This window comes from Peromyscus eremicus, chromosome 16_21, assembly GCF_949786415.1.
Source record: "Peromyscus eremicus chromosome 16_21, PerEre_H2_v1, whole genome shotgun sequence".
NCBI lineage: Eukaryota > Metazoa > Chordata > Mammalia > Rodentia > Cricetidae > Peromyscus > Peromyscus eremicus.
In genome coordinates, this window is record NC_081432.1 from 41,521,258 (window position 1) to 41,535,593 (window position 14,336).

The 14,336-nt window shown below is 38.7% G+C and overlaps 1 protein-coding gene across 3 annotated transcripts in view; it reads right to left on the reverse strand.

The window, feature by feature from the left end:
• Khdrbs2 (KH RNA binding domain containing, signal transduction associated 2) overlaps positions 1–14,336 on the reverse strand; it is a 481,530-nt gene that overhangs the window by 440,071 nt on the left and 27,123 nt on the right. The window contains exons 1-2 of one of the 3 annotated variants that reach the window (XR_009383474.1): positions 7,404–7,507; positions 1,616–1,663 (exon numbers count right to left, since the gene is read on the reverse strand). The exons of the other annotated variants lie outside the window; for them this stretch is intronic. The gene's annotated coding sequence lies outside the window, so the exon portion shown is untranslated. Of the gene's footprint in view, positions 1–1,615; positions 1,664–7,403; positions 7,508–14,336 lie in introns of those variants that run through there. 3 annotated transcript variants of the gene reach the window in all.

Here is a 14,336-nt window from a genome sequence, read left to right on the forward strand (position 1 = left end):
ATTGGCAGATCATTGGGTCCTAAGTCAAAAGCTGAAGTTTCAAGACTTTTATCAATGATTCATTACTAGTGGTGAAGGATCAATACCCAAGTCCATCCACAGAAACTGTCACCTGGGAGGAAAAGGAGAAGAATTGGCAGGAAAACTTAGGGAAATCACACTGGCCTTTGCTCTGAATTTCTGTGGTGACCAACAGTCGGGTTCATATTTTGCTGGATATCTAAATCTAAGGATTTGAGCTAAACTCTATCACAGACAAGATCTGTTTTCACTAATATTGTAGTACAAGTTACACCAAACAAACTACATGCTTCTAGGTCAAGTTATTTAAGAAGGGAAAAAAAAACAGAGAAAAAATATTAATATTGGAAAAGACTGAAGAATTTTTCAGAATTGTGCATCTTTAATAAAACTACATCTTTATTACTTTTTATAAATGCATGGCACATAGCAGACTGAGGACCTTATTCTAGGTCTTGATGTTCTATTTATTTCCTTTGTTTCTCTTGTTTTTTCTGTTAAGCCTCATGGTCTTTATTTGTAAAAAGAGCAAAGGATAACTTTGACTTCAAAAAGAAATCATGATTATGAAAAAAAACCCAAACAAACAATAACACCAAGGAAGCCCCACAAGACCTGGCAAGATGGTTCACTGGGTAGAGTTAACTTCATGAAGCTGGTGATTTCAGTTCTATCCTGGAACCCACACAAAGTTGGGTTAAGAAAACTGGAAAGTGACTCCACTAAGTTGTTTTCTGACTTCATGTGCACATAATAACGTGTATGAAAACAGAAAGAGAGAGAGAGAGAGAGAGAGAGAGAGAGAGAGAGAGAGAGAGAGAGAAAGGGAGAGTTCCAATACTAAATCAAATTTTACAGTTACCATTACAAAAGTGTCCTTTTAATTTTTTTTTCATTTAAGACGAATCATGAGTGATTAGAAAACCAAGATCACTATGAGTCTATTCTCCTCCTCTATCAGTCCTCCTCCCTGAAAAGTGTCTGCAGGCCAACTGCATTCTCCAAGGAAAGGAAACCACAGTCAGCATTCACACTGTTTAAATCTACTGGAATGAGATACAAGTTTGGAATATACCACCTCAAACTTAGTCCTGAAAATATTTTTAGACAGACATACTTATAAAGTAATACCCCTCAGGTTTTTAACTCACACTAGAGTTTTTAGCTCTGTTTTCTATGGTCTGCTGTCGTAAAATAAATTCAAGGAGATCAGCATAAACCATAGTTGTGTCTCTGCTAACTTCCTTGAATTTTGTATGACAAAAAGAAAAGTTATGCAAGAACATAATTAGATAAAATTACTAATTTTATGGAAAGACAGCTGTATGTGTTTAAACTTTTTGCACCACAAAATATTTCTTCCAGTTCCACTTTTGTTGATGATATGCTCTCCTCAACTTTGAAACTTGGTGCAGAACTCAACTGAATCAGTTGACTTTCTGCTCAGAGGAAAATCCACCAGGGTAAAGGACACAGTAAATAATGAGTGAATCTACAACGATTTCCATAACAATACCATTCCTCAAATGGCTAAGATAAAGTAAAGGAAGCATTTTTAAAAGGAGGCCCCTGGGTGTTCAGGAGTTCCACTTACCTCCATGCTGCCTCTTAATGATCCCCGTTTTAGCTGTAGTATTCTGTTCTGGAATTAAGTTAGAGAAAAAATGCTCCTGAGTTACTTACTTAGGATAATAAATGGAAACAGATCTAGGGTAATGATCTGCCAGCAAAATTAAAAAAAAAAAAAAAAAAACTTCAAAAGTCAACCTTGGGAATACAAATCCCTTGCTGACACTTCTGCCAGGTAGATAAAGGTTCACTTTGAAAAGAAGAACTAGCCTTTAATCCCAGCACTCAGGAGGCAGAGCCAGGCGTATCTCTGTGAGTTCGAGGCCAGCCTGGACTACCAAGTGAGTTCCAGGAAAGGCACAAAACTACACAGAGAAACCCTGTCTCAAAAAAACAAAAACAAACACACACACAAAAAAAAGGTGAACTATATCCTAACATTACCTACAGTTAATGAAAATACTATAAATACAAATCATTGCCTAGTCATGTACGTAATACTGTCTCTCATTGATATTGTAAATAATGCCATACAATACATAACTATATAATACAAAACTAGCTAGGATTGTTTTAAATTTCAGTAATGAGGCAAGTGCTTTAGAAACCCAATAACATCATCTCTATCAGCTCTCTCGTTCTTAGGTAACTTCCAATCACAAGTTCTACAACCCAATTTAGGAAACATGACTACAGACTCTGATTTCAAATTAAGATAGATTTACTTTAAAAAGAAAGTTGTTAAAGGAGGAACGGAGAGGGAGATGCCAAACTGGGGAAAGGGAGATCTCTGACTTTCATAAAAATAGGGTTGACTGGTACACATGAAGAAAATGCTAGAGTGGAAATCCATAATGTTTTAACCATCTCAATGAAAACTAGATCAAGCCTAAATATCAACATGTGCATGTGCTTGAAATGTCTTATCACACATTCATCAGTTACAACAGAGAAAAAAATAAGAAAGGATTAATAAAAATAAATCTTCTGTGTTTAAAGTCCCAATTTGAACAAATACTCCTTCATAAAATTTTCCAGTTTCTCCTCTTGTCTTGTCTTGCTTATTGATTAACTAAACTTGAAATACAGTTACATATTCAGAACACTGGCAAAAAAAAAAGTCTATAAAATGTGATCATGACCATGAAAAGGAATTCTTTTTTTTTTGCAAAGCGAACAGAATGACACAAAATAAGAGATTCCCAGCAACAGCTGAGTGTGCAATTATGTAACTTTTCATTGTTCAGGGCCTTCCTCCCAAAACCATACTTAAAGAGCATATCTAAGCCAGGTGGTGGTGGTCATGCCTTTAATCCCAGCACTCGGGAGGCAGAGCCAGGTGAATCTCTGTGAGTTCAAGGCCAGCCGGGGCTAAGAAGTGAGTTCCAGGAAAGGCGCAAAGCTACACAGAGAAACCCTGTCTCGAAAAACCAAAAAAAAAAAAAAAAAAAAAGAGCATATCTAACAATACTATCTTTGAAGAGACAGAATGGGATTGACAACTGGCATTTGTTTTATGCCTCCAAAATTCCAAAGGGATTTTTGAAGCAACAGGTTAGATTTCAATTTCTTATCACCAATGCCATTTCTGGACCTGTGTTTGCCAAAAACGACGGCTGTTACCTATTAACACTGTCTCCACCTTTAAGCCAGGGAGACTTTTTTTGCCATATATATTTAATTATACATGTACATAATTTATGCACATTTTCATATAATTATACAGCTCCATGAGCATTAACCTTGTTCTTTATCTGGTCCTTCTGGAGAAAAACAGCTTGAGCCAAGACTATGTTAATGAGATACCTCTCTGTGAATGTTTTATATAAGAATCATAAAATTAATTAAAACTATTCAAATTCCTTCTCTCTCAAAAAATATTGAAATGTCTCTCCCCCTCCATCTCTCTCTTCTCCCGCCTCTCTCCTGCTCTGTCCAGTCTGTCCTTCTACTTGTTACCCTTCTTCTTGACTAAATCTTCAAAGATGCACCACTTAAAAGCTGTTTGACATCCAGAAACCCTTTCCTTTAAAATATATTATCAAACATATGAACAAAAGTAACAGACAGAGGTAGAATAAAGAGGAAGACATAGGGAAAGAAAATAACCCAATGTATTTGTAAAATATGCACAATAAGTTTTATAAGTAATGTATTTCCTAAGAACTATTACAGTAATACTTGGCGTTCCAGGAGTCTAAATCTTTGCAGCTCATGAAACCCAAATGCCTTTCCCACCTTGATTTAAAGATTTTATTTATTTTAAAAGTATATCTATGTTTTTCTGACTGTAGGTTAGGGCACATGAGTACAATGTCCACAGAGGCCAGAAGAGAGCATCATTACCAGGGTTATAAGTGACCAGACATGGGTGTGTGGAAATGAGCCCAGAGATCCTCTGCAAGAGCTAGTACATACTCTTAACAGCTGAGTCGTCTCCCCAGCCACCTAAGTGATCTTTTAATGACAACAACATTTGATCTGTAGCCTAGTGTAATTAGCAAGATCATTCTAAAATAACAAAACATTGCTATTTCTGGTATAACTAGAGGAATTTCTGCCAGCTCTCACACAGCCTCACACACTAGAGTTTTCTTTGGAAGAATCTTCCCATTAGTCAGCAGCCCTACAGAAGAGTACAGCAAGAATTCTAACTGACCCAAAACATCACTGCTGACAGAGACCCAAAACAAGTCAAAAGGAAAGATGCAGTAAGAACTAAAACAGGCCTTTCTTCCTTGTAGAAAGGTTGACAAAATAAAACAAATGTTGAAAAGCTATCATATCATAATTTATTTTGTAGCTGGGTTTCAAAGGCTGCTCCTGCATTGTATTGTCTCTGTCACTTAGCTAAGAAGTCCTGCATTTCTATATTACAGTGTCCTTCTCTGAGACAAGGGAGACATTCTGTAACCTTTGCAGACACATTCTGTAGCCTTTCTAAAATATACCCACTCATTTCTTCAACAAATATCTGAGGACTTCATACATGCCAAGCGCTTTTCTAGAAACAATGAAGCAGGGGGACAAAAGATCCTGCTGTCATAAAATATGCACGTTGATCAAAGGGAGAAGGGCACAGAGGATTTGTAGAGGTTAACATATCAAGGTTAGCGACATCTTCAGTAGATGAAAGGTGACCATGAAGCAAAGGAAGGTATGGTTACTATTAAGTCGCTCACAGAGGGTCACTTAGCTGAGGCAAGACAGACAAGTTGCTATTGGTAACACAAGGATCTGATGCTGATGCTTTTTCAGAAGAATAAACAACTGGTATGGTCAGGAGATGGCCAGAAGAGAAGGTACATCAGCACTTCTGGAACAAAATGAGCAGTGGAAAAAGCACAGCAGAAAATCAGGTCAAAAAGACAGACGGTGGCCAACAGGGAAGCAGAGCTGACCATGACCTAGACATTACACTGCATTTTAATTGCAGTGGGCAGTTAGGGTTTGCAATCAGCTGAAGGAATAAATTAAGGCAGTTCACAAGAGGATAATGATAACTACCATATAATTATTATACATTAACTTGACAATATTTGTCAAGTATTAATAGGGCATCCAAGATACAGTATGTCCAAACTTATGGAGTACCCAGGGTCCAGGGGCTCAGCTAAGTCCACATAGGATCTGAGGGCAAAATTTCTACATACACTATGTTCTTATGTCTATTAACTTTATTCCTCTAAGACAAAATTCTATCAATTCAGCTATAGCTCCAACAGGCATTCAAGGCAGGAACAACTCTAGACATACCAAGCTCTATATCCATCTACTTTATTTCTCTGGGATGAAATACTGTCTCCATAACTACAGTTCAGTCCAGTTCCCTAGTTCATAGTCTTGCTAATGAATAAACTATGCTTTCAGCCTCATCTTCATCCTCTGTATCCTCTTTCTTCATCTCTGCTACTCTCTACTCCTGGCACTCAGAAAACTCTACTCAAGATCTGCTTACCCTCTAAGGAACCTCTGTCATCCTCTCTTTTCTCTTGCCAAACTGTTCTGTCCTTCTCTACAGAATATGCCTGCCCTTTCTTTCCCTGGGCAGGAGGTTCCCTGCCTCCTCAGGATGTTGCTTTACCTCTCACCTTGATATGTAAAAACCTCTTTTGTTTTCAATTAAAATGCTCTGGACAACCACTAGGCCTCCTCAAATCGAGGGAGATGGTCCTGTCAGTTTATCCCCTAAGCTCAGCAGGGCAGTTAGTAACTTAGTAGGTTCAGCAGGTCTAGGGAGCTGAACTGTTTGGTCTGGTCACACAAGGATTTCATAGCAGAAGACAGCTGGAATATTAAAGGCTGGGTAACACCAAATATTCATAATAAATGGCTTTGTCTTTTGACAGACCCTTGGCCGGTCAAAGTTCAGCTTTAATATACCGCTGAATCTCTATGATATATTCTTGTGGCTGGCAAGACAAACTAATGCTTAGTGATAAATACTTATTGTTATTTGTCCCATGAGTTCTGAAAAAAAGAGTTGTTCCTCAATCAGTTATCCTGAGAATCAACCACAACCAAGGCAATTTAGAAAGTGTTTACTTGGGGATTACAGTTTCAGACGGTTAGAGTCCATGATGACAGCAGAGGTCTTAGGAAGCAAGTTTCTGGAGCAGTGCCTGGGAGCTCACATGAATCACAAGCAGAAAGCAGAATGGTGTGAGTCTTCTGAAACCTCAAAGCTTGTCCCAGTGACACACCTCCTCCAAAAAGGCCACACCTCCTAATCCTTCCCAAACAGTTCCACCAACCAAGGACCAGCTGTAAACATATGAGCCTCTGGAGGCCATTCTCATTCAAACGTTGGTACCCACCTACAAATGGATCATCTTCCAAAATACATTTCAGCTTAGAAGCAATAAATGTCAGTTGACTCACCAGAAAGCCTGGAAAGCTCCATCTTATCCATTACACTGACACCTATTTCATTTAAATACTAGGAAGCTGAGTTTAACAACCAGCTCTTGTATTCAGTAGCTGCAGAGCAAAAAGTCTCAGGCAGTTAAGCCAAGCATCAATATTTTAAATCCTCTTAATGGTCATGCAATACCATATTCATTACCACTTTTTTATCTTTTCACACACACACACACACACACACACACACACACACAATGGAATCCTCTATTATTTTCCTGTGGACCCTTACTAAAATTTTTATGGAATTTTATTCCAATAATCTTATCCTATATCTTGGAGTACCAGGTACCCTACTTAAAATAAAAGCAACCAACATGTTATAAGACAGTAAAATAAATCTTGAACAACAAAATGAGAATAGTAACCTTCATCTCAGGGATAAGAGGAAATTGTAGGTTTTAAATCTTAGGCACATAGGCCATCTCTGCCCAATATCAGGCACCCAGCTGATGATATGAGAAAGCCTGGTACTATTTTACCCAATGACTTGGATGTACTTCTGAAGAATTTAACTTGATCTTCTCAGGAACTGCCAGAATGGCGGCAATAGTGATGAACCAGAGACACTAGCAATTCCTCAAATCCAATGGTTCTCAACCTGTGGGTCACAACTCCTTTGGCAAACCTCTTTCTTCAAAAATATTTACATTATGATTTGTAACAGTAGCAACACTACTGTTATGAAGTAGCAATGAAAGTAACAGTATGGTTGGGGGGGGGGTCACCACAACATGAGGAACTATATTAAATGGCTGCAGCATTGGGAAGGAAGGTTGAGAACCACTACTCTGATCCATCCCTAGAAAATGCACAGGAATAAAAACAATATGAACTATAAGGACAGAGACTCCTGCAGTTTCATAAACCATGTGGCTGTTACCTATGGTTACCTGTGCTCTTCAGTCCTCAGTATCATTACCTCTATAAGGCTGAAGCAGGATGGCTTAAGACATGCATAAGGTAGTGGAAAAGGGAAAGCCACAGTGCTTTCTCTTTGTGACCTCATGTCACCTGCTTCCCAGTCATCAGCCTTCAATACTACCTTGCTGTGGGATGTCTTTCTGTATGTCATAAATATAATTTGTTTTCATTGGTTAATGAATAAACTGCTTTGGCCTATGGCAAGGCAGCTTAGAGGCAGATGGGAAATCCAAGCAGAGATACAGGAAAGAGACAGGTGGGAAGAGGAGATGCCAGCCCACCACCCAAGGAGCAACAAGATGCCACCACGGCCACATGGCAACATATAGATTAACAGAAATGGGCTGAGTTAACATGAAAGAGCTAGGTAGCAAGAAGCCTGAGACATAGGCCATAGAGTTTGTAATTTAATATAAGCCTCTGTGTGTTTACTTGGGATTGAGTAGCTGTGGGATCTGGCGGGACACAGGAAAACTTCCAACTACACTACCTCCCATGAAGTTAAATGTGATATTCATCTTAGGGAAGCACAGATTGAAGTGTGTCAGATGACAAGCACTGTTTCTTAGGTAACTCAGAGTCCTGGGATTTGAATGCTGGCTGCCTCTACTCTAAGTCATAATCAGAACCAGGAAGCTGTACATTCTCCTAAAAATGCAGTTAATGACAAAATGAATTGCTGTGGGGTTGACCCATCCTTGATAGTAATGCTATTAATTGGCTGTTACATAAATTTAAGAAAATGCAAAGTACTTGAACAATGAGTAGCAAAATTCCAATATTCCATATATATCCCCCTTCCTCTTTTCTATAAATTGTTAATGATATTTAGTCTTACGAAAACTATCACACATGAAAACACTGGAAATAAAAAACAAAGCTGTTCTTTATAGAATAAAATATTTCACAATACATATTTCAATCTTTTATCACTGATTCATATTCCTTAATATCAAATGTGTTGAACAGTCACTATGGATGTTAAAATGAATACCAAAAAGCCTTCAGGTGAATTGTGTTCCTCAGCTCTGGGCTTATTTCTTCCACTAATTAAGAGAACATCTTTACTGTACTTGCTTAGCTGTGGCTTTCCATATTTCCCTGATCTCTCAGGTTTTCATCCCTATATCTGTCTCCATGTTTTGTTTTGTTTTTATTTAATAAGACTATTTAGCAATTCGTCTACATTTGGCGTCCAACTTGTGGGGCAGGAATTCACAAAAAAGCCACTTGCCTGTGGCCTTGTAGTCCCTAGCTCAAGCCCAACGTGCAGGCAGCCCCAGTTGTGGTGGCACACACCAGCAGGATTTGCTGAAGGAAGCGGAGGCAGGAGGATCACGAGTTTGAGGCCAGCCTGGGAGGCTTGCTGAGAAGAAGCTGTGGTCAGGCCAGGCCAGGCCACAAACATTGGTGGCAGGACCATGGAGGTTGTGACTTCTGCTCTGAGCTACAAGCTGCTTCTCATTGTGTTGGTGGTGGCACTATGCTGCTACAAGGGATGAAGGGTTTACCACTGCTTGTTCAGAGACCATTTGCCAGGACCATCACGTTACAAGAAAGCATTGGCGAAGGTTGAAGAAGTCTGGCGAGGCAAATGGTGAGGACAAGTCACTGTGAAGATAGTCTCTTCTAGGGAAGAACATTCATGGCTCTGAGAGGCAGAGACTTATCAGATTGTTAGGCCATGAAAACATTCTAGGATTTATAGCAGCAGACCACAAAGACAATGGCACATGGACTCAGCTGTGGCTGATGTCAGATTACCATGAGCATGGATCCCTTTTTGATTTTGCTCTGTCCACAGCAAGCAGTCTTGCCCATATTCACATGGAGATTGTTGGTACCCAAGAAAAGCCTGTTATTGCTCACAGAGATTTGAAATCAAAGAATATCTTGGTTAAGAAGAATGGAACCTGTTATATTGCAAACTTGGGATTGGCTGTGAGACACAATTCTGCCACAGATACATGTGCATTGCTCCAAACCACAGAGGAGGCACACACACACAAAAAAAATAATTTCTGCAGTGAATCATGACCACATCTAACAGTGACTTTGAAATCTGCAAACAGATAATGGGATCCCACTATGATGATTCCACATAGACTATGATAAAACCATTAAGCTGATTAATACCACCCAAAGATCAGTTTTGGACTACAAACTGCTCAGGACAGTTTTGAGATAGCTAGCTGAGATGATCCAGCTTCACAGACTACTTGAGCAAGAAATTGAGACAAGACCTTTACTTTCTCATTATGCAGAGACCGGACAAATGATACAGCTAACTCTCCCAGGACTTGACAATTAACCCCAAAATTTTCTTTTCAGGATCCCCTAAAGATGCCTTCACCCCCAAACAGCAGGAAGTAATCTTAAGAACACAATGCCCACATTCCAAAGAGGTGGGGCAAGTAGGTTTTGGTCCTTTGAGTTATGGATATTGTCATTGTTTATGATGGTTAGTTATAAGTTGTTAATTGTTAATGGTCAGGAAAAGAAGATTAGATTCAGGGTTCTTGTTTAAAACACAGAAAAAGAAAAAAAGAAGATATAGATAAGAGGTAGATTATTGAATCTACTTTGAAAAAAAGATACAGAAATAATAGAATAAAAGGGTAAATTATTGAATCTACTCTGCAAAGAAAAAAGGGAAGATATAAAAATGATAAGATAAAAGGTAGATTATTGAATCTACTATGAAAAGAAAAAATAGAGAATATGGATATGATAAGATAAACAGGTAGATTATTGAATCTACTTTTAAAAAGGAACTACTTGTTTAAATATTTTACATTGGATTGAATTTTTGTATATTGTATACAATTTTGGATTGGACTCACCAAAATAGGATAAAGAATGAAATTTTGTCTGAATCTGTCAAATGTTGATGGACTAGACACTAGTAATGTAATTCTTGACTGTATATATTATATATACTTATTGGATATAGTTTTTCTTAAATTAGTTATAAGCTTCTTTTATTATTTTAGACAAAAAAGGGGAAATATGGTGATATTGTTTTCCTCAATATATTGTGTACCCTAATAAACTTATCTGGGGTCAGAGAACAGAACAGCCACTAGATAGACATAGAGGCCAGAAAATGGTGGCACACACAACTTTAATCCTATCACTTGGCAGGCAGAGATCCATTCAGATCTCTGTGAGTTCAAGGCCACACCGGAAACAGCTAGGCCTGGTAAAACACCTTCAATCCCAGGAAGTGATGGAAGGAAGTAGAAAGGTATATAAGGCATGAAGTCCAGGAACTAGAGGCTTTTAAACTTTCAGGCTTTTAGCAGCAGTTCAGCTGAGACCCATTCGGGTGAGGACTCAGAAGTTTTCGTCTGAGGAAACAAGATCAGCTGAGGAGTTGGCCAGGTGAGGCTAGCCGTGGCTTGTTCTGTCTCTCTGATCTTTCAGCATTCACCCGAATATTTGGCTCTGAGTTTTTTATTAATAAGACCATTTAGCAATTCGTGTTACACAGCTGCCTTAAGTTATGCATCCCCTTTTCCTCAGCTAATTTAAGATTTTTCATGTTTCTCAGCCAACTGGATTCTGAACAAGGCTTTCTTCACGTACCACAAATGCGGTGAGGCCCATACAAGCATCAACTCGCACCCATCTTCTCCTCTACCTATTTATGGGAGGCACTTTTTACTCCACTCCCTAGGATTACTAGTCTGTCCTCAAGCATAAAGAGGGAAGAACTACTTAGCAATGCATGAAACAAGCACTCTTCCCTCTGGTGGCCCTGTTCCCAACACTGTGACCTCTTAGACATGACAAAATTTTGAAAAGTCCCCCATGTGCCATAAAAAACACTTTGTGTGAGCAGAGATGATGCCTTGATTCAGAAAACAAAATGGTGAAAAGAAAACTTGATAGTTTTTTCAATGCCTCAATTACCAAGTCCCAACCCGGGAAGACAAGCTAATCCCACGCTCAAATGATTGAGGCAGTATGAAAAGAGCACTCAATAGACAACAACTCTGCCTTCTGTGTAAGAAAGTTCCAAGAGCAATGGTTTTCTTCCTATAATATTTTCTCTAGTTCTAAATGAAACTTATCATCATTGATAAAATTTAGGTATTAACAAAAATATAACAAAATTATTATGGAAAAAATAAGAATTCAGAAATTTCAGCATATATCACAATGTTGATTAACATAGTACATATATAATTTTGTTATTTTATTTAGCCCTTACGTGTGATCCAAGTAATATATTTTGATGTGCATAAAGTATCTCATTAAAGCCGTGTTGCTATCAAATAGCTGCCTACTGAGCACTTAGATTTACAGTGTTTCTTGGCTCAGTCCTGGGGACTGAACTCAAGCCTCACACATCACCAGCTCACTTTGTACATTTAAGTTGAGGACAAGGTCTCACTAAGTTTCCCAGTTTGGCCTTGAACTCACTCTGAAGTCCAGGGAAGGTCTTTAACTTGCTATCCTCATTTAAAGCTTTGTTATCTTATCATTCCATTACAATTTCTCATTTGCCACTGCATTTTGTGCTGCTATGGTGAGCAAGCATGTAAAAGGCAGGTTCTCCTTAGTGGGTGTTTGTTTTTTTGGGTTTTTTTTTTTTTTTTTTTTTCAAATATGATTAGAGATCACAAGGGAAGTTTGGAATGTTTAAAATGAAAATTAGATGTTGAGAGGCTTCTTGACTCAAAATGATAAACTCTTGTTCTGATAAGTTGATTAAATAAGCAGCCTGATGTTCTGTGATAAATTTGTGATATTAAGTCCTACAATGTGAAAAGATTAAAGCTGCCTTAAGGCAGTCTTCCACTCACTGTGCTCTCTCTAACAAATTCATCAAGTTCTAATCAAAATGAGCCCTTAAAACTTCCCCTTTAGTCTAGCGTAGAAGCAGAACATTCAGTATTCTTACACAGTTATGCATTCTGTCAGTCTAATTTTCCAGGTGGAGTCATACAGGTTGGAATTCGTCATATGTCAGAGTGCTGTCCAGGGTGTGCAGAAAGGCCAGGAGACGCTGGACTCTGCTGTCAGTAAGATTTGTATGTCAAGTCAAGCCTGGCCATTTTCTAGATGCATGGGCCCTGGTAGCAGTTACTATGTGAATGATACTATACATGTTAGCACTGTGTGAGGCCCAAACAAACTAGTTGTTACTTCATTCTACCGAGTCTTAAAAATTATATTGTGCTTCTGCATGAAAGGACAGAATGACAACCCTATCATTTACAATCCTTCCTCCTATTGTCAAAGCTCTGGTGGTCAGGGATGTCTGAGTTGAACTGTATGTTTAGAATAAAGGAAACAGGGTGATGGCTACCACCCAATTCTTCCTAAACCAGAATCAGTCAGACTTTCTTTTTCATTTTTTTATTAAGAAATTTTCTACTCACTGTACATACCACTCACAGATCCTACCTCCTCCCTTCTCCCACCCCCATCCCTCCCTCCCAAGCCACCCCACATCCCCACATCCCCCAAATCAAGGTCTCTCATGGGGAGTTAGCAGAGTCCAGCACACTGAGCCTAGGAAGGTCCAATCCCCTTCCTACTGCACCAAGGCTGCGCAAGGCATCATACTGCAGGCATCGGGCTCCCAAAAGCCTGCCCATGCACCAGGGGTGGATCCCAATCCCCCTGCCTGGGTGCCCCCCAAACAGTTGGAGCCAAACAATCGTCTTCCATATCCAGAGGGCCCAGTCAAGTCCCAAGGGGGCTCCACAGCCAGTAGTCTACAGTTCATGGGCTTCCACTAGTGTGGCCAGTCATCTCTGCACGTCTTCCCAGACTTTTAAAGAAAATAAAAATTCTACAATATTTCCAAGAAGTTACCCACCAAACCTGCATCTCCATTTCCTCCTCTGTCCAGGGAAAAGCCACATTACATATAGATGTGAACCTCCCAATGGTAAGGTAGACAGAATTTACAAGGGAAAAAATGAGAATTTATTAGCCTGACCATTTTACCTGGAATGCTTAATGACTTTTTTTGAGACTGACATGTGTAGAATTTATGTGTATGCTTATGTATGCATATATATGTTAATATCAACGTATCTGTATCTACATCTATATATCTGTATCTATATCTATATATATCTACACACACACACACACACACACACACACACACACACACATATCCATGGATACATTTTATTTTAAAATCAGGCTGTTTTATCAACTCAGGTGCCCATGTACACTAGGCAAGCATTAAGCTATATACTGCATACCACTAGGCTATACTGCCAGTCCCCAGACTGTTTCAATCTCCTTGTTCAATCTCTATGTGGCAAGTATAAGGAAAACTTATTGTGGGCAGAACTTTCCTCACATTTCACTTCTAAGTTTCTTCAGATCTATTTAATTAAAATGAGTATAGCACAAAAAGAAAAAAAACCTGAAAGCTAGATAAAATTACAAAATATGTTTTATGAAGAAAAATAATTAGGTTAGCCTTGTTCTCCACTACATTTTCTTTCCTCAAACCAGGATTCTCTCTTGAAATGTAGCCACTGGCAATATATCTAATTCAATACTAAAAGACAAATGTATTTGCTTTTGTTAATTTATCATGATAGCTTTAATTGGGAAAATAGACAAGATCCCAAATGAACATGCTAAAGTTGTTCAGCTAATTATATTAAGTAAATACAATTTTACTTCTTTATTTTAATTGTTCCTTATTATCCAAAATAACAGCACTAAGCTTACTGGGCTACAAATTTCTTCATGGTCTTATCCTAATCAAGTCCCACAGTGGCAAGCATCCATGTGTGCCCATCCTCCTGCTCAATGGAACTACACAAGACTTCCTACTCTATTCATAGGATAGAAAGTATATAGTAAGTATCCATAATTGACAGACATCATGGGCAGTATTTCTAACTTGGCAGGAGTCACCT